Source organism: Coregonus lavaretus, assembly GCF_964263955.1.
Source record: "Coregonus lavaretus genome assembly, chromosome: 28".
NCBI lineage: Eukaryota > Metazoa > Chordata > Actinopteri > Salmoniformes > Salmonidae > Coregonus > Coregonus lavaretus.
Window position 1 is genome coordinate 39,871,761 of NC_140015.1, and position 21,927 is coordinate 39,893,687.

The 21,927-nt window shown below is 43.4% G+C and overlaps 1 pseudogene across 1 annotated transcript; it reads left to right on the forward strand.

Moving 5' to 3' along the window:
* Positions 1 to 1,116: 1,116 nt before the first annotated feature.
* On the forward strand, positions 1,117 to 17,865 carry LOC311103809 (protein rogdi homolog; annotated as a pseudogene). Its single transcript has 11 exons — positions 1,117 to 1,285; positions 2,093 to 2,164; positions 4,838 to 4,920; positions 8,211 to 8,265; positions 8,717 to 8,797; positions 14,284 to 14,379; positions 15,602 to 15,700; positions 15,819 to 15,932; positions 16,532 to 16,581; positions 16,923 to 17,049; positions 17,449 to 17,865. The product of its transcript is annotated as a protein rogdi homolog (transcript).
* The last annotated feature ends 4,062 nt before the right edge of the window (positions 17,866 to 21,927 follow it).

The following is a 21,927-nucleotide window of genomic DNA, read 5'->3' on the forward strand; positions in this document are numbered from 1 at the left end:
TACTGTAGATTTTTCTGTTTTAGTGTTTGCGGTTTTAAATTAATCTCCTGTAAAAAAAAAAATGTTTTAATATGTGGCTTATACAGACAAAGTTGCTTATAACGGCGATTTGTTGAAATGACTTACTTGGGCCCCATTTTGTGCAGGGCCAGGCGGGGACGGTGAAACTGTATGGATTTGGGATATTTATGTGAAACAAGGCTTTTTTTGTGCAGTTTATTAAATCCTCTCCTGATTTAAAATCCATGTGTGTTTTCATGAAACACACACAGTAGTGAAAATCATAATTATTCACAAGGCAACACAGATCTAATTCTGTTGATATAGATTGCAATTTGTACTTGATTAAACAGTTCTACTGTGTTTTGAGGTCAACCAGGGGAGAAAAGCTTAGGGGCCTGCTCCAACCACTCTGCTTTTCTTGGCCTGCTGCGGAAAATGTTTCAATGTGACGCAACCCGGAAGCGCATTTCCAAAGAAGGGATTGGGGGCGGGGCCAAGATTAATTGTGAGCGTGTGATTTGAAGCCGTCTCGCTACGTAAACACCACTAGAAGAAGACAGGGTTGAATATCTTCTAGTTTACGTACTTGGTGGACCGGTCTGCCAGCGGGAATGCTCAATTCTCAAAGATCTTTATCTGAACTCTCAAAGATGTCGGGTCCAAGCCAAGCCGAGAGGGCTGTTTTGGTAAGCAAAGCTGCAAGGGTCGGGATCATGACAAGCTAGCTAGCTAACAACATGAATGGGTTTACCTTGGTTAGCTAGTTATTCATCGACGTCAAGCTTCCTATTTTGCTAGCCAACTACTGATTGTTACTGTTATGGGTGTACATGTTCTTAGGCGATCTTGCGTGATAAAAAGGGACGTTAGCTATACACTTAGTGTACAAAACATTAAGGACACCTGCTCTGTCCATGACAATCCAGATGAAAGCTATGATCCCTTGTTGATGTCACTTGTTAAATCCACTTCAATCAGTGTAGATGAAGGGGAGGACTGAGACAGGTTAAATAAGGCTTTTTAACCCTTGAAACAATTGAGACATGGATTGTGTATGTGTGCCATTCAGAGGGTGAATGGGCAAGACAAAATATTTATGTCTTTGAACGGGGTATGGTAGTATGTGTCAGGCGCACTGGTTTGTGTCAAGAACTGCGAAGCTGCTGGGTTTTTCACGCTCAACAGTTTATCGTGTGTATCGAGAATGGTCCACCACCCAAAGGACATCCAGCCAACCTGACAACTGTGGGAAGCATTGGAGTCAACATGGGCCAACATCCCTGTGCGACTCAATATTAGGAAGGCGTCCTTAATGTTTTGTACACTCACTGCCATAGTGCCTGACAGTGCCGAGAATAAAACTGCTCTGCTGCCTTGCATCTGCAAGATCTGGTGCTGTTCTTTGCAATACCTTTTCTGCTGATTGTCAATGACAACGTGATATACAGTATGATCGAAGTCCTCATAATAGTCATATTGAATGATTGTCACATTTGCAGCCTTCGATGGGCGAGGTCACTGCTTCCCTGCCAACCCCATTATATCTAGCCTATTGTACACAGCTTGACCTATACATCCATAGGTGTCAAGCGTCACATTCAGTCCTCAAGGGTGTGCTTCATCCAAGAACTCCCCAGTGTGATATAAGGTATATGCAGGGCTTTCTATATATCTAGCTAGTATACAGAAGCAGGTCTCTTAAAGATAGTGGTATGTATGTAGATACTGTACACAGGCACAAGAGCATCACGTCTGTGTTGCGTCCTGTCAGATGACATTCCTACCATAGAATTAGTGAATCATTCTAATTCTATGATTCCTGCATTCAGGGAAGAACCACAAACACAGCATTCTAAGAACACCAGTGGAGTTCTAATTGGAACCATGATAATGTGAACATTCTAGAACAGAACAATCCTGTCTATCTACCCCTATCTCTGCTGACCACCACAGTAACTATCTTGTTTGTCCTCTCTCCCTCCCTCTCCTCTCTCTCCCCCTCTCCTCTCCCTTCCTTCCTTCCTCTCTCCCACCCTCCCTTCCTCTCTCCCTTCCTTTCTTCCTCTCTCCCACCCTCCCTTCCTCTCAGGAGGAGGAGTTTAACTGGTTGCTGAAGGAGGAGGTCCATGCTGTTTTGAAGCAGCTCCAGGATATACTCAAGGCAAATATTAGGCACAGATCTAGGATCAGCTTCCTCTCTACCTATCCTAACCTTAACATTAGTGGGGGAAAGTCCCAAACTGATCCAAGATCAGTGTCTAGGGGCAACCTCAACCTACACACGGGTACTCAACTCTTACACTACGAGGTCCTGAGCCTGCTGGTTTTCTGTTCTACCTGATAATTAATTGCACACACCTGGTGTCCCAGGTCTAAATCAGTCCCTAATTAGAGGGAAACAATGAAATAATTCAGTGGAACTGTCTTCGAGGTCCAGAGTTGAGTTTGAGGGCTACACCCAAGTATTGACTCCATAGGATCAAAGAGCTCCGATCACAAGACAATGGTGTCACTGAGTGTCTTAACACTGCTGAGTTGTCAATATTGGATTAGACCTAGCTGTGGTACACTGACCCCATAGCCATAGGTGATGATCCTTTAAGAATAGATTATGCTGGCTAATGATGAACCATGTAGAACAAATGCATTCCAAGACATTTCAACTTTGGCAAGGTTGTTGTGTAACTCAATTCTTCAAATATTGTTTGATTTCAGTGTACTGTTGTCTGAGTTGATTTCAGTGTACTGTTGTCTGAGTTGATTTCAGTGTACTGTTGTCTGAGTTGATTTCAGTGTACTGTTGTCTGAGTTGATTTCAGTGTACTGTTGTCTGAGTTGATTTCAGTGTACTGTTGTCTGAGTTGATTTCAGTGTACTGTTGTCTGAGTTGATTTCAGTGTACTGTTGTCTGAGTTGATTTCAGTGTACTGTTGTCTGAGTTGATTTCAGTGTACTGTTGTCTGAGTTGATTTCAGTGTACTGTTGTCTGAGTTGATTTCAGTGTACTGTTGTCTGAGTTGATTTCAGTGTACTGTTGTCTGAGTTGATTTCAGTGTACTGTTGTCTGAGTTGATTTCAGTGTACTGTTGTCTGAGTTGATTTCAGTGTACTGTTGTCTGAGTTGATTTCAGTGTACTGTTGTCTGAGTTGATTTCAGTGTACTGTTGTCTGAGTTGATTTCAGTGTACTGTTGTCTGAGTTGATTTCAGTGTACTGTTGTCTGAGTTGATTTCAGTGTACTGTTGTCTGAGTTGATTTCAGTGTACTGTTGTCTGAGTTGATTTCAGTGTACTGTTGTCTGAGTTGATTTCAGTGTACTGTTGTCTGAGTTGATTTCAGTGTACTGTTGTCTGAGTTGATTTCAGTGTACTGTTGTCTGAGTTGATTTCAGTGTACTGTTGTCTGAGTTGATTTCAGTGTACTGTTGTCTGAGTTGATTTCAGTGTACTGTTGTCTGAGTTGATTTCAGTGTACTGTTGTCTGAGTTGATTTCAGTGTACTGTTGTCTGAGTTGATTTCAGTGTACTGTTGTCTGAGTTGATTTCAGTGTACTGTTGTCTGAGTTGATTTCAGTGTACTGTTGTCTGAGTTGATTTCAGTGTACTGTTGTCTGAGTTGATTTCAGTGTACTGTTGTCTGAGTTGATTTCAGTGTACTGTTGTCTGAGTTGATTTCAGTGTACTGTTGTCTGAGTTGATTTCAGTGTACTGTTGTCTGAGTTGATTTCAGTGTACTGTTGTCTGAGTTGATTTCAGTGTACTGTTGTCTGAGTTGATTTCAGTGTACTGTTGTCTGAGTTGATTTCAGTGTACTGTTGTCTGAGTTGATTTCAGTGTACTGTTGTCTGAGTTGATTTCAGTGTACTGTTGTCTGAGTTGATTGCTGTTTGTGCTCAAGTTTCTCAAGACATTATTGATGGAGATATTTATGATACTGTAACTAGATTGTGTACTATGTAACTATACTGAACAAAAATATAAACGCAACATGCAACAATTTCATTGATATTTACGGAGTTACAGTTCATATGAGGAAATCAGTCAATTTAAATAAATTCATTAGGCCCTAATCTATGGATTTCACATGACTGGGAATACAGATATGCATCTGTTGGTTACAGATACCTTACAACACAATGGGCCTCACAATGGGCCTCAGGATCTCGTCACAGTATTTTTGTGCATTTAAATTGCCATCGATAAAATGCGATTGTGTTCGTTGTCCGTAGCTTATACCTGCCCATACCATAACCCCACCGCCACCATGGGGCACTCGTTGACATCAGCAAACCAATCGCCCACACAACGCCATACACGTGGTCTGAGGTTGTGAGGCCGGTTGGACGTACTGCCAAATTCTCTAAAACGACGTTGGAGGTGGCTTATGGTAGAGAAATGCACATTCACTTCTCTGGCAACAGCTCTGGTGGACATTCCTGCAGTCAGTATGCCAATTGCACGCTCCCTCAAAACTTGAGACATCTGTGGCATTGTGTTGTGTGGCAAAACTGCACATTTTGGACTCGCCATTTATTGTCCCCAGCACAAGGTGTACCTGTGTAATGATCATGCTGTTTAATCAGCTTCTTGATATGCCACACCTGTCAGGTGGATGGATTATCTTGGCAAAGGAGAAATGGTCACTAACAGGGGTGTAAACAAATGTGCACAACATTTGAGAAATAAGCTTTATGTACGGATGGAACATTTCTGGGATATTTTATTTCAGCTCCTGAAACATGGGACCAACACTTTACATGTTGCATTTTATATTTTTGTTCAGTGTATATTTGTGTACTATGTAACTAGATTGTGTACTATGTTTATGTGTTCAGGAGGCATCCAGGAGGTTCTCCATGCCCACCCCTGGACTGGAGAGCCAACTGAAACAGGAGAACTTCATCCTGGGCAGCTCAACGTAAGACTTGGAGGGATTCATTAGTTGTATTGATTGGTTAATTGATCAGTTAGGGTGATTGACTTGTTGAGTGAGTTTGACTTTATTGGCCATTTTAAAAACATAATGTTTGTTGATTCATAGCAATACAATATTTTATTTATTTATTTCATTTCACCTTTATTTAACCAGGTAAACCAGTTGAGAACAAGTTCTCATTTACAACTGCGACCTGGCCAAGATAAAGCAAAGCAGTGCGATAAAAACAACAACACAGAGTTACATATGGGGTAAAACAAAGTAAAAAATAAATATATATACAGTGTGTGCAAATGTAGCAAGTTATGGAGGTAAGGCAATAAATAGGCTATAGTGCAAAATAATTACAATTAGTATTAACACTGGAATGATAGATGTGCAAGAGATGATGTGCAAATAGAGATACTGGGGTACAAATGAGCAAAATAAATAACAATATAGGGATGAGGTAGTTGGGCGGGCTAATTTCAGATGGGCTGTGTACAGGTGCAGTGATCGGTAAGGTGCTCTGACAACTGATGCTTAAAGTTAGTGAGGGAGATAAGTGTCTCCAGCTTCAGAGATTTTTGCAGTTGGTTCCAGTCATTGGCAGCAGAGAACTGGAAGGAATGGCGGCCAAAGGAGGTGTTGGCTTTGGGGATGACCAGTGAGATATACCTGCTGGAGCGCAGACTACGGGTGGGTGTTGCTATGGTGACCAATGAGCTAAGATAAGGCGGGGATTTGCCTAGCAGTGATTTATAGATGGCCTGGAGCCAGTGGGTTTGGCGACGAATATGTAGTGAGGACCAGCCAACAAGAGCGTACAGGTCACAGTGGTGGGTAGTATATGGGGCTTTGGAGACAAAACGGATGGCACTGTGATAGACTACATCCAATTTGCTGAGTAGAGTGTTGGAGGCTATTTTGTAAATGACATCGCCGAAGTCAAGGATCGGTAGGATAGTCAGTTTTACGAGGGCATGTTTGGCAGCATGAGTGAAGGAGGCTTTGTTGCGAAATAGGAAACCGATTCTAGATTTAACTTTGGATTGGAGATTCTTAATGTGAGTCTGGAAGGAGAGTTTACAGTCTAACCAGACACCTAGATATTTGTAGTTGTCCACATACTCTAGGTCAGACCCGTCGAGAGTAGTGATTCTAGTCGGGTGGGCGGGTGCAAGCAGTGTTCGGTTGAAGAGCATGCATTTAGTTTTACTAGTGTTTAAGAGCAGTTGGAGGCTACTGAAGGAGTGTTGTATGGCATTGAAGCTCATTTGGAGGTTTGTTAACACAGTGTCCAATGAAGGGCCAGATGTATACATTTACATTACATTTTACATTTTAGTCATTTAGCAGACGCTCTTATCCAGAGCGACTTACATGAGCAATTAGGGTTAAGTGCCTTGCTCAAGGGCACATCGACAGATTTTTCACCTAGTTGGCTCGGGGATTAGAACCAGCGACCTTTCGGTTACTGGCACAACGCTCTTAACCACTAAGCTACCTGCCGCCCCAATACCCTATACAAAATGGTGTCGTCTGCATAGAGGTGGATCTGAGAGTCACCAGCAGCAAGAGCGACATCATTGATATACACGGAGAAAAGAGTCGGCCCAAGAATTGAACCCTGTGGCACCCCCATAGAGACTGCCATAGGTCCAGACAACAGGCCCTCCGATTTGACACATTGAACTCTATCTGAGAAGTAGTTGGTGAACCAGGCGAGGCAGTCATTTGAGAAACCAAGGCTATTTAGTCTGCCAATAAGAATGCGGTGGTTGACAGAGTCGAAAGCCTTGGCCAGGTCAATGAAAACGGCTGCACAGTACTGTCTATTATCGATCGCGGTTATAATATCGTTTAGGACCTTGAGCGTGGCTGAAGTGCACCCATGACCAGCTCGGAAACCGGATTGCATAGCGGAGAAGGTACGGTGGGATTCGAAATGGTCTGTGATCTGTTTGTTGACTTGGCTTTCAAAAACTTTTGAAAGGCAGGGCAGGATGGATATGGGTCTGTAACAGTTTGGATCTAGAGTGTCACCCCCTTTGAAGAGGGGGATGACCGCGGCAGCTTTCCAATCTCTGGGGATCTCAGACGTTACGAAGAGAGGTTGAACAGGCTAGTAATAGGGGTTGCGACAATTTCGGCGGCTAGTTTTAGAAAGAAAGGGTCCAGATTGTCTAGCCCAGATGATTTGTAGGGGTCCAGATTTTGCAGCTCTTTCAGAACATCAGCTGTCTGGATTTGTGTGAAGGAGAAGCGGGGGGGGCATGGGCAAGTTGCAGCGGAGGGTGCAGAGCTGGTGGCCGGGGTAGTGGTAGCCAGGTGGAAAGCATGGCCAGCCGTAGCAAAATGCTTGTTGAAATTCTCGATTATTGTAGATTTATCGGTGGAGTTAGTGCTACAGGATGCAAATTTCTGTTTGAAAAAGTTAGCCTTTGCTTTCCTAACTGCTTGTGTATATTGGTTCCTAACTTCCCTGAAAAGTTGCATATCGCGGGGGCTATTTGATGCTAATGCAGTACGCCACAGGATGTTTTTGTGCTGGTCAAGGGCAGTCAAGTCTGAGGAGAACCAGGGGCTATATCTGTTCTTAGTTCTGTATTTTTTGAATGGGGCATGTTTATTTAAGATTGAGAGGAAATTACTTTTAAAGAACAACCAGGCATCCTCTACAATAGACAATGTAAGACAGAAAACATTGATATAATGTGCACTATAAGAAACCCCATCTAGTCCAGCCTAACGAAGACCTATAGTTCACACATGACAGATTAGAAACACATGTCGGATTATGTTATAACCTATACATTCCTTGTTAGACAACATGCATTACCAAAGCAAGTTATTTTCTAATGGTGTTTTTTTCTGCTAAATGTGATTCAACATATAGAGCACGGAAATAGGCTTATTTTTGATGCCTTGTTGCACCTATTTAAAGTTCAGAAGCAAGTCCCAACATATCACCTGTTTTATTTATTAGTGTGTGTGTGTGCACGTCAGGTCCATGGCTGGACGTATATGTGTTGGTCTAGGAAAACTCTTTGCCTGCTAACATTTGTTTTAGTGGAGGGCCTGTTTATACATTACACAACCTTCTGTTTACAGACATCATCATCAACAACAACAGTTTTCTAATCTGCCGGGATTTGAGTCTATGACAAGGTGACATATGACATAGGACTCAGGTCAAAAGTAGTGTAGTGTGTAGGGGATATAGTGCCATTTGGGACTTCCACAGTGTCATTATTGTGGTTCTTGTGAGACCTGCTGTCTTGTCTTTGCAGCATGGACCAGGTGAAAGGAGTACTGACTCTACAGGGAGAAGCACTGACTCAAGCTGTGAGTGTCTCTTGTCTCTGGTTGTAGACTATTCTCTGGAAACCTCCCTGTAGCAGTGTTTGACTGTGTTTTTAGTAGGGATAAAATGTTGTTACAATGTCAGGTTCTTTCTGACTGTAACAACATGTAATGTGTTTTAGTAGAGAGAACATGTTACAATGTCAGGTTCTTTCTGTAATGTGTTTTAGTAGATAACATGTTGTTACAATGTCAGGTTCTTTCTGTAATGTGTTTTAGTAGAGAACATGTTGTTACAATGTCAGGTTCTTTCTGTAATGTGTTTTAGTAGAGAGAACATGTTGTTACAATGTCAGGTTCTTTCTGTAATGTGTTTTAGTAGAGAGAACATGTTGTTACAATGTCAGGTTCTTTCTGTAATGTGTTTTAGTAGAGAGAACATGTTGTTACAATGTCAGGTTCTTTCTGTAATTTTCACCCTCTGTCTTCACAGGACATCAATCTGAAAACTGCTAAAAGCAACCAAGTGATGCATTTCACATTCAGGGATGATAAGCACTGGAAATTGCAACAGGTATTGTAGGGGTGTGTGTGTGTGTGTGTGTGTGTGTGTGTGTGTGGCGGATGGTAATAAACAGAATATAATAAAACAAATATTGATTGCAAATTGACCGCAAGAAGCCTAAACAGATATAATATTGGACTAAAACATAATCATATCATACCTTGATTACATTTGGGGACATTGCCCTGCGTAGGGTGCCGTCTTTCAGATGGGACGTTAAAATGGGTGTCCTGACTGTCTGTGCACATTCAAAAAGCCATGCCGCTTATTGTAAGAGTAGGGGTGTTCACCCCGGTGTCATGGCTAAATTCCCAACCATGGCCACATTTCCATCATGGCCACCTAATCATCCCCCTCATTCCTACTTGGCATTTATCACTCTTGCGGGCTGCCAGTTGGGGAAGCAAGCTCTAAACCTAACACTGCAGTAATCAATATTAACCCAGTACTAAAAAGAACATGAGGTAAAACAAAAACACACGAGGAAGAAGAAGAGGAACACAAGAAAGTAAGAAGGCTATAAACAGGGTCAGAAAGGTCCAGTAGCATATTTCCAATGTGCAGGGATACCGGGGTGATGGAGGTAGATATGAATAGGGGTCAGGTGACTAGGCATCAGGATATATGATAAACAGTGTTCATTGTGATAAAGTAAGTCTAACGTAACTGTCCAACAATATGCATTTGATCAATACACTACACTGTTACTAGTTATATTGCTCTGTCCCCTCCCTCCCTCTGATCTAATAATACTGACTCTGTCCCCTCCCTCCCTCTGATCTAATAATACTGACTCTGTCCCCTCCCTCAGATCTAATAATACTGACTCTGTCCCCTCCCTCCCTCTGATCTAATAATACTGACTCTGTCCCCTCCCTCCCTCTGATCTAATAATACTGACTCTGTCCCCTCCCTCCCTCAGATCTAATAATACTGACTCTGTCCCCTCCCTCCCTCAGATCTAATAATACTGACTCTGTCCCCTCCCTCCCTCTGATCTAATAATACTGACTCTGTCCCCTCCCTCCCTCTGATCTAATAATACTGACTCTGTCCCCTCCCTCCCTCAGATCTAATAATACTGACTCTGTCCCCTCCCTCCCTCAGATCTAATAATACTGACTCTGTCCCCTCCCTCCCTCAGATCTAATAATACTGACTCTATCCCCTCCCTCCCTCAGATCTAATAATACTGACTCTGTCCCCTCCCTCCCTCTGATCTAATAATACTGACTCTATCCCCTCCCTCCCTCAGATCTAATAATACTGACTCTGTCCCCTCCCTCCCTCTGATCTAATAATACTGACTCTGTCCCCTCCCTCCCTCAGATCTAATAATACTGACTCTGTCCCCTCCCTCTGATCTAATAGTACTGACTCTGTCCCCTCCCTCCCTCAGATCTAATAATACTGACTCTGTCCCCTCCCTCCCTCTGATCTAATAATACTGACTCTGTCCCCTCCCTCCCTCTGATCTAATAATACTGACTCTGTCCCCTCCCTCCCTCAGATCTAATAATACTGACTCTGTCCCCTCCCTCAGATCTAATAATACTGACTCTGTCCCCTCCCTCCCTCTGATCTAATAATACTGACTCTGTCCCCTCCCTCCCTCTGATCTAATAATACTGACTCTGTCCCCTCCCTCCCTCTGATCTAATAATACTGACTCTGTCCCCTCCCTCCCTCAGATCTAATAATACTGACTCTGTCCCCTCCCTCCCTCTCATCTAATAATACTGACTCTGTCCCCTCCCTCCCTCAGATCTAATAATACTGACTCTGTCCCCTCCCTCCCTCTGATCTAATAATACTGACTCTGTCCCCTCCCTCCCTCAGATCTAATAATACTGACTCTGTCCCCTCCCTCCCTCAGATCTAATAATACTGACTCTGTCCCCTCCCTCCCTCCCTCTGATCTAATAGTACTGACTCTGTCCCCTCCCTCCCTCTGATCTAATAGTACTGACTCTGTCCCCTCCCTCCCTCAGATCTAATAATACTGACTCTGTCCCCTCCCTCCCTCTGATCTAATAATACTGACTCTGTCCCCTCCCTCCCTCCGATCTAATAATACTGACTCTGTCCCCTCCCTCCCTCTGATCTAATAATACTGACTCTGTCCCCTCCCTCCCTCCCTCAGATCTAATAATACTGACTCTGTCCCCTCCCTCCCTCAGATCTAATAATACTGACTCTGTCCCCTCCCTCCCTCCGATCTAATAATACTGACTCTGTCCCCTCCCTCCCTCTCATCTAATAATACTGACTCTGTCCCCTCCCTCCGATCTAATAATACTGACTCTGTCCCCTCCCTCAGATCTAATAATACTGACTCTGTCCCCTCAGATCTAATAATACTGACTCTGTCCCCTCTGATCTAATAATACTGACTCTGTCCCCTCTCATCTAATAATACTGACTCTGTCCCCTCCCTCCCTCAGATCTAATAATACTGACTCTGTCCCCTCCCTCCCTCAGATCTAATAATACTGACTCTGTCCCCTCCCTCCCTCAGATCTAATAATACTGACTCTGTCCCCTCCCTCCCTCCGATCTAATAATACTGACTCTGTCCCCTCCCTCCCTCAGATCTAATAATACTGACTCTGTCCCCTCCCTCCCTCCGATCTAATAGTACTGACTCTGTCCCCTCCCTCCCTCAGATCTAATAATACTGACTCTGTCCCCTCCCTCAGATCTAATAATACTGACTCTGTCCCCTCTCATCTAATAATACTGACTCTGTCCCCTCCCTCCCTCAGATCTAATAATACTGACTATGTCCCCTCCCTCCCTCCCTCAGATCTAATAATACTGACTCTGTCCCCTCCCTCCCTCCCTCAGATCTAATAATACTGACTCTGTCCCCTCCCTCCCTCAGATCTAATAATACTGACTCTGTCCCCTCCCTCCCTCCCTCAGATCTAATAATACTGACTCTGTCCCCTCCCTCCCTCAGATCTAATAATACTGACTCTGTCCCCTCCCTCCCTCAGATCTAATAATACTGACTCTGTCCCCTCCCTCCCTCCCTCAGATCTAATAATACTGACTCTGTCCCCTCCCTCCCTCAGATCTAATAATACTGACTCTGTCCCCTCCCTCAGATCTAATAATACTGACTCTGTCCCCTCTCATCTAATAATACTGACTCTGTCCCCTCCCTCCCTCAGATCTAATAATACTGACTCTGTCCCCTCCCTCCCTCCCTCAGATCTAATAATACTGACTCTATCCCCTCCCTCCCTCAGATCTAATAATACTGACTCTGTCCCCTCCCTCCCTCCGATCTAATAATACTGACTCTGTCCCCTCCCTCCCTCTGATCTAATAATACTGACTCTGTCCCCTCCCTCCCTCAGATCTAATAATACTGACTCTGTCCCCTCCCTCCCTCAGATCTAATAATACTGACTCTGTCCCCTCCCTCCCTCAGATCTAATAATACTGACTCTATCCCCTCCCTCCCTCAGATCTAATAATACTGACTCTGTCCCCTCCCTCCCTCAGATCTAATAATACTGACTCTGTCCCCTCCCTCCCTCCCTCAGATCTAATAATACTGACTCTATCCCCTCCCTCCCTCAGATCTAATAATACTGACTCTATCCCCTCCCTCCCTCAGATCTAATAATACTGACTCTGTCCCCTCCCTCCCTCAGATCTAATAATACTGACTCTGTCCCCTCCCTCCCTCTGATCTAATAATACTGACTCTGTCCCCTCCCTCCCTCTGATCTAATAATACTGACTCTGTCCCCTCCCTCCCTCAGATCTAATAATACTGACTCTGTCCCCTCCCTCCCTCTCATCTAATAATACTGACTCTGTCCCCTCCCTCCCTCTGATCTAATAATACTGACTCTGTCCCCTCCCTCCCTCTGATCTAATAATACTGACTCTGTCCCCTCCCTCCCTCAGATCTAATAATACTGACTCTGTCCCCTCCCTCCCTCAGATCTAATAATACTGACTCTGTCCCCTCCCTCCCTCTGATCTAATAATACTGACTCTGTCCCCTCCCTCCCTCAGATCTAATAATACTGACTCTGTCCCCTCCCTCAGATCTAATAATACTGACTCTGTCCCCTCCCTCAGATCTAATAATACTGACTCTGTCCCCTCCCTCCCTCAGATCTAATAATACTGACTCTGTCCCCTCCCTCAGATCTAATAATACTGACTCTATCCCCTCCCTCCCTCAGATCTAATAATACTGACTCTGTCCCCTCCCTCCCTCAGATCTAATAATACTGACTCTGTCCCCTCCCTCCCTCTGATCTAATAATACTGACTCTGTCCCCTCCCTCCCTCAGATCTAATAATACTGACTCTGTCCCCTCCCTCCCTCTCATCTAATAATACTGACTCTGTCCCCTCCCTCCCTCTGATCTAATAATACTGACTCTGTCCCCTCCCTCCCTCAGATCTAATAATACTGACTCTGTCCCCTCCCTCCCTCAGATCTAATAATACTGACTCTGTCCCCTCCCTCCCTCAGATCTAATAATACTGACTCTGTCCCCTCCCTCCCTCAGATCTAATAATACTGACTCTGTCCCCTCCCTCAGATCTAATAATACTGACTCTGTCCCCTCCCTCCCTCTGATCTAATAATACTGACTCTGTCCCCTCCCTCCCTCCGATTTAATAATACTGACTCTGTCCCCTCCCTCCCTCTCATCTAATAATACCGACTCTGTCCCCTCCCTCCCTCTGATCTAATAATACTGACTCTGTCCCCTCCCTCCCTCAGATCTAATAATACTGACTCTGTCCCCTCCCTCCCTCTCATCTAATAATACTGACTCTGTCCCCTCCCTCCCTCAGATCTAATAATACTGACTCTGTCCCCTCCCTCCCTCTCATCTAATAATACTGACTCTGTCCCCTCCCTCCCTCTGATCTAATAATACTGACTCTGTCCCCTCCCTCCCTCAGATCTAATAATACTGACTCTGTCCCCTCCCTCTGATCTAATAATACTGACTCTGTCCCCTCCCTCCCTCAGATCTAATAATACTGACTCTGTCCCCTCCCTCAGATCTAATAATACTGACTCTGTCCCCTCCCTCCCTCAGATCTAATAATACTGACTCTGTCCCCTCCCTCCCTCCCTCTGATCTAATAATACTGACTCTGTCCCCTCCCTCCCTCAGATCTAATAATACTGACTCTGTCCCCTCCCTCCCTCAGATCTAATAATACTGACTCTGTCCCCTCCCTCCCTCTGATCTAATAATACTGACTCTGTCCCCTCCCTCCCTCAGATCTAATAATACTGACTCTGTCCCCTCCCTCCCTCTGATCTAATAATACCGACTCTGTCCCCTCCCTCCCTCAGATCTAATAATACTGACTCTGTCCCCTCCCTCCCTCTGATCTAATAATACTGACTCTGTCCCCTCCCTCCCTCTGATCTAATAGTACCGACTCTGTCCCCTCCCTCCCTCTGATCTAATAATACTGACTCTGTCCCCTCCCTCCCTCAGATCCAGGATGCTAGGAACCATGTCAATCAGGCTCTGCAGCTGCTGAGTAGTAGAGATGAGAGTTACCACTTTAAGACTGGAGCTGAGGTCAACAAGGTAGGAACACACTCATACACACAGCTACCACTTTAAGACTGGGGCTGAGGTCAACAAGGTAGGAACACACTCATACACACAGCTACCACTTTAAGACTGGAGCTGAGGTCAACAAGGTAGGAACACACTCATACACACAGCTACCACTTTAAGACTGGGGCTGAGGTCAACAAGGTAGGAACACACTCATACACACAGCTACCACTTTAAGACTGGAGCTGAGGGTAATGAGGTTAGTTTCCACCAGGGAACTCATGTCAGAAATAAACTGATTTTTGTGTCATAGCAGAGCTAACTGGGAAGTGTCTTTCCTCTGTTAAGACTACATTTTACATCATTACACTACACATCATTACACTACACATCATTACACTACACATCATTAGACTACACATCACTACACTACACATCATTACACTACACATCATTACACTACACATCACTACACTACACATCATTACACTACACATCATTACACTACACATCATTACACTACGCTACACATCATTAGACTACGCTACACATCATTAGTCTACACTACACATCATTAGACTACGCTACACATCATTACACTACACATCACTACACTACACATCATTTGTCTACACTACACATCATTAGACTACGCTACACATCATTAGACTACGCTACACATCATTAGACTACGCTACACATCATTAGACTACGCTACACATCATTACACTACACATCACTACACTACACATCATTTGTCTACACTACACATCATTAGACTACGCTACACATCATTAGACTACGCTACACATCATTAGACTACGCTACACATAATTAGAATACGCTACACATCATTACACTACACATCATTACACTACACATCATTTTTCAAGGGGTGTTGGTGCTGTGCCCGTACACCGTGTACCTTTTCATTACCTAGTACAACTTTGCCATCCAAGAGTGCCATCCATATCCTTTAGTCTATTTCCAAGCTCATAGTTTTTTCTGTTGTTGTAGCTGATCACTGTAGTAGTGATGATTATGATTGTTGTTGTAGTTGATCACTGTAGTGATGATGATGATGTTGTAGTTGATCACTGTAGTGATGATGATGATGTTGTTGTAGTTGATCACTGTAGTGATGATGTTGTTGTAGTTGATCACTGTAGTGATGATGATGATGATGATGATGTTGTAGTTGATCACTGTAGTGATGATGATGATGATGATGTAGTTGTTGTTGTTGTAGCTGATGGACGCGGTGATGCTGCAGCTTACCAGGGCTCGTAACCGCCTCACCACACCAGCAGCCATGACCCTGCCGGAGCTGGCCACCAGCGGCCTCACAGTGAGTCTGCCATAGGTCACATATCATAGGTTATAGGTCATAGCAGAGAAACTGGTCTCACCGTCTACTGTATGCATTTTACATCACAATGACTCTCTCTCTCTCTCTCCTTCTCCAGAAGATGTTCACTCCTCCGATGCCCAGTGATGTGATGGTGAACTTCTATATCAACCTGAGTAAGCTGTGCCTGACCGTCTACCAGCTGCACCCAATGCAGCCCAACACCACCAAGGTACTCACATTCACACTGTCATGCAGATACACTCTGCGGATCCAACCCAGCCCTGAGACAACATTCACAACAAGATCACACCTGTACGTTAGTTCTGTCACTCAGTGAATCCAGCCCTGAGACAACATTCACAACAAGATCACACCTGTACGTTAGTTCTGTCACTCAGTGAATCCAGCCCTGAGGCAACATTCACAACAAGATCACACCTGTACGTTAGTTCTGTCACTCAGTGAATCCAGCCCTGAGACAACATTCACAACAAGATCACACCTGTACGTTAGTTCTGTCACTCAGTGAATCCAGCCCTGAGACAACATTCACAACAAGATCACACCTGTACGTTAGTTCTGTCACTCAGTGAATCCAGCCCTGAGACAACATTCACATCAAGATCACACCTGTACGTTAGTTCTGTCACTCAGTGAATCCAGCCCTGAGACAACATTCACAACAAGATCACACCTGTACGTTAGTTCTGTCACTCAGTGAATCCAGCCCTGAGACAACATTCACAACAAGATCACACCTGTTAGTTCTGTAACCACATGTGGTATTGTGAAGATGCATCAGTTTGTGTACCTCTGGTGTTTCAACAGAACTTCAGGCCATCTGGAAGCTCTGTGTTACACAACCCTGGAGCCGTGTTGTAAGTTCTGTTTTATAACCGTTCACATCATGTCAGTAACCCTTTAGAGGGTGCTGTCTGTGGTCAATACAGAGAGGATCTTTTCATGTCCATTCATATCTTGTTGATTTTAAGTTATTAGTGTGTCCCTGTAACAATACCAACTACTGTTAAAAAATATATTTTTGTCACTAGTCAGCAACATAGTAAATGATGCTTGTTGGGTCTACCCCGGGTCCTCCCATTTCTGAATAATTTCACACACACAGCCTCTCACAAGTTTCCAACTTTTTTTTTTAACACATTCCAATATGTCCAACCTTTTTTTTCTTTTTGAACTCTTTCCCTGCGGTCTCCCCCAGTGAGCTGAACAATGCTAAGTTTGAGGTGAGCCAGGTTCACAAGGTGGAGTGTGTTGTCCCCTGGCTCAACAACACACTGCTCTTCTTCACCATCTCACTGCAGCTCTGTCAGCAGCTCAAGGACAAGGTGGGTGACGTCTGCTGCAGCAGGAGAGCTCCATTGGTCCACAGAATATACTCCAGTGAATGAGTTACTGCAGTATTGGCAGAGAGTCAGGCTGGGCCAGTTGGTATGAAGTAGATGATTCACTTTGTTCAAGTGTGTCTTTAACTAAAAGAAATGTCAGACTAAGAAAAGAGAAGCTAGGGAGTGCTGTTTTTGCTTCTGTTAAAAAACATATAAATGGTATGAAAATGTGTTCATTGGAAACAAGGGTCTAAATCGACTGAGAACCAGAGAAGTTGTGGCTTTACAGTAAAAACTACACAAAGACAAGGCACTTCTTTTGTAACCTATATTATAAAGCCTTTATTAGATTGGCTTACCATGACACAATAAACTAGATTTTCTTCCTCTTCCTCCTAGATTTCAGTCTTCTCTAGTTTCTGGAACTACCGACCCTTCTAACCAACTGCCGCTAGCTGACCATCAGAATGGCTAGGTGTTCTGTCCAAATCCTTCACACCAACCAACCAACCAACCCACCCAGATAAAAGGGATGTCTTGGAAATATTGTCTGATTGAAGTGGGTTTTGTTTGTATAATTTACAGGAGAACAGCCGGATCAAACTCCATATATATATATATATATTACCAGTGTTTAGTATTCCAGGGTTTAGAGCCCATCCATGTGTTACAGCTGCTTTAATTCAGTCCCACATCAACCCCTAGACCCTAACATCTACTCCCGACTTGTGGAGAAAGTATAGGAGGAAGCAATATGGTGGAGCTACTACCAGTAGTACTAGTACTGGGACTACCTACTACCATATTACATTATCTATCCAATATATTCAGTGTTTCCCCTAGCTGTGGGGGTGGAGGGGGGGGGGGGGGGGGGGTCGTGTCGTTAGCGCATTGACAGGGATGTGGGTTCGTTTCCCACGGGGGGCGAGAAGAAAAGAAAAAAACATGTATGCACTCACTAACTGTAAGTCACTCTGGATAAGAGCGTCTGCTAAATGTCTAAAATGTAAATGTAAAATGTAAGTCTATGGGAACAGTATGACTCCCAAAGACTTCATCATTGCGCTAATGCAAACTGCATGCCGAGACATACAAATGGTATTCATGAGTTCATCTGACTTTGGGTAAGTAGAAAAACAGCTTAGTTGCCAAAATCTTCCACTATCCATTTAAAAACCCATCTTGGCAGAAATATACTGTATGTTTAAAAAATGTAATGTATTTGGAGTGGGGGCAGATTGAGTATAGGGGAAACACTGCATTCAGATCTAGACAAGTAGGGACAAGGGGTTGATTTAGGATTGGGTGCATGTATCTCTCTGTGCGTAATCTGTTGTATTTTGTTATATAGTACTAACTTGGTTGGACCTCCCTGTTGTATAGAACTAACTTGGTTGGACCTCCTTGTTGTATAGAACTAACTTGGTTGGACCTCCTTGTTGTATAGTACTAACTTGGACCTCCTTGTTGTATAGTACTAACTTGGACCTCCTTGTTGTATAGTACTAACTTGGTTGGACCTCCTTGTTGTATAGTACTAACTTGGACCTCCTTGTTGTATAGTACTAACTTGGTTGGACCTCCTTGTTGTATAGTACTAACTTGGTTGGACCTCCTTGTTGTATAGTACTAACTTGGTTGGACCTCCTTGTTGTATAGTACTAACTTGGTTGGACCTCCTTGTTGTATAGTACTAACTTGGTTGGACCTCCTTGTTGTATAGTACTAACTTGGTTGGACCTCCTTGTTGTATAGTACTAACTTGGTTGGACCTCCTTGTTGTATAGTACTAACTTGGTTGGACCTCCTTGTTGTATAGTACTAACTTGGACCTCCTTGTTGTATAGTACTAACTTGGTTGGACCTCCTTGTTGTATAGTACTAACTTGGTTGGACCTCCTTGTTGTATAGTACTAACTTGGACCTCCTTGTTGTATAGTACTAACTTGGTTGGACCTCCTTGTTGTATAGTACTAACTTGGACCTCCTTGTTGTATAGTACTAACTTGGTTGGACCTCCTTGTTGTATAGTACTAACTTGGTTGGACCTCCTTGTTGTATAGTACTAACTTGGTTGGACCTCCTTGTTGTATAGTACTAACTTGGTTGGACCTCCTTGTTGTATCGTACTAACTTGGTTGGACCTCCTTGTTGTATAGAACTAACTTGGTTGGACCTCCTTGTTGTATCGTACTAACTTGGTTGGACCTCCTTGTTGTATCGTACTAACTTGGTTGGACCTCCTTGTTGTATCGTACTAACTTGGTTGGACCTCCTTGTTGTATAGTACTAACTTGGACCTCCTTGTTGTATAGTACTAACTTGGTTGGACCTCCTTGTTGTATCGTACTAACTTGGTTGGACCTCCCTGTTGTATAGAACTAACTTGGTTGGACCTCCTTGTTGTATAGAACTAACTTGGTTGGACCTCCTTGTTGTATAGTACTAACTTGGACCTCCTTGTTGTATAGTACTAACTTGGACCTCCTTGTTGTATAGTACTAACTTGGTTGGACCTCCTTGTTGTATAGTACTAACTTGGACCTCCTTGTTGTATAGTACTAACTTGGTTGGACCTCCTTGTTGTATAGTACTAACTTGGTTGGACCTCCTTGTTGTATTGTACTAACTTGGTTGGACCTCCTTGTTGTATAGTACTAACTTGGTTGGACCTCCTTGTTGTATAGTACTAACTTGGACCTCCTTGTTGTATAGTACTAACTTGGTTGGACCTCCTTGTTGTATAGTACTAACTTGGTTGGACCTCCTTGTTGTATAGTACTAACTTGGACCTCCTTGTTGTATAGTACTAACTTGGTTGGACCTCCTTGTTGTATAGTACTAACTTGGACCTCCTTGTTGTATAGTACTAACTTGGTTGGACCTCCTTGTTGTATAGTACTAACTTGGTTGGACCTCCTTGTTGTATAGTACTAACTTGGTTGGACCTCCTTGTTGTATAGTACTAACTTGGTTGGACCTCCTTGTTGTATCGTACTAACTTGGTTGGACCTCCTTGTTGTATAGAACTAACTTGGTTGGACCTCCTTGTTGTATCGTACTAACTTGGTTGGACCTCCTTGTTGTATCGTACTAACTTGGTTGGACCTCCTTGTTGTATCGTACTAACTTGGTTGGACCTCCTTGTTGTATAGTACTAACTTGGACCTCCTTGTTGTATAGTACTAACTTGGTTGGACCTCCTTGTTGTATAGTACTAACTTGGTTGGACCTCCCTGTTGTATAGTACTAACTTGGTTGGACCTCCTTGTTGTATAGTACTAACTTGGACCTCCTTGTTGTATAGTACTAACTTGGTTGGACCTCCTTGTTGTATAGTACTAACTTGGTTGGACCTCCTTGTTGTATAGTACTAACTTGGTTGGACCTCCTTGTTGTATAGTACTAACTTGGTTGGACCTCCTTGTTGTATCGTACTAACTTGGTTGGACCTCCTTGTTGTATAGTACTAACTTGGTTGGACCTCCCTGTTGTATAGTACTAACTTGGTTGGACCTCCTTGTTGTATCGTACTAACTTGGTTGGACCTCCTTGTTGTATAGTACTAACTTGGACCTCCTTGTTGTATAGTACTAACTTGGTTGGACCTCCCTGTTGTATAGTACTAACTTGGTTGGACCTCCTTGTTGTATAGTACTAACTTGGTTGGACCTCCTTGTTGTATAGTACTAACTTGGTTGGACCTCCTTGTTGTATAGTACTAACTTGGACCTCCTTGTTGTATAGTACTAACTTGGTTGGACCTCCCTGTTGTATAGTACTAACTTGGTTGGACCTCCTTGTTGTATAGTACTAACTTGGTTGGACCTCCCTGTTGTATAGTACTAACTTGGTTGGACCTCCTTGTTGTATCGTACTAACTTGGTTGGACCTCCTTGTTGTATAGTACTAACTTGGTTGGACCTCCTTGTTGTATAGTACTAACTTGGACCTCCTTGTTGTATAGTACTAACTTGGTTGGACCTCCTTGTTGTATAGTACTAACTTGGTTGGACCTCCTTGTTGTATAGTACTAACTTGGTTGGACCTCCTTGTTGTATAGTACTAACTTGGTTGGACCTCCTTGTTGTATAGTACTAACTTGGTTGGACCTCCTTGTTGTATAGTACTAACTTGGTTGGACCTCCTTGTTGTATAGTACTAACTTGGACGGACCTCCTTGTTGTATAGTACTAACTTGGTTGGACCTCCTTGTTGTATAGTACTAACTTGGACCTCCTTGTTGTATAGTACTAACTTGGACCTCCTTGTTGTATAGTACTAACTTGGTTGGACCTCCTTGTTGTATCGTACTAACTTGGTTGGACCTCCTTGTTGTATAGTACTAACTTGGTTGGACCTCCTTGTTGTATAGTACTAACTTGGACCTCCTTGTTGTATAGTACTAACTTGGTTGGACCTCCTTGTTGTATAGTACTAACTTGGTTGGACCTCCTTGTTGTATAGTACTAACTTGGTTGGACCTCCTTGTTGTATAGTACTAACTTGGTTGGACCTCCTTGTTGTATAGTACTAACTTGGTTGGACCTCCTTGTTGTATAGTACTAACTTGGTTGGACCTCCTTGTTGTATAGTACTAACTTGGTTGGACCTCCTTGTTGTATAGTACTAACTTGGTTGGACCTCCTTGTTGTATAGTACTAACTTGGACCTCCTTGTTGTATAGTACTAACTTGGACCTCCTTGTTGTATAGTACTAACTTGGTTGGACCTCCTTGTTGTATCGTACTAACTTGGTTGGACCTCCTTGTTGTATAGTACTAACTTGGTTGGACCTCCTTGTTGTATAGAACTAACTTGGACCTCCTTGTTGTATAGAACTAACTATGACCTCCTTGTTGTATCGTACTAACTTGG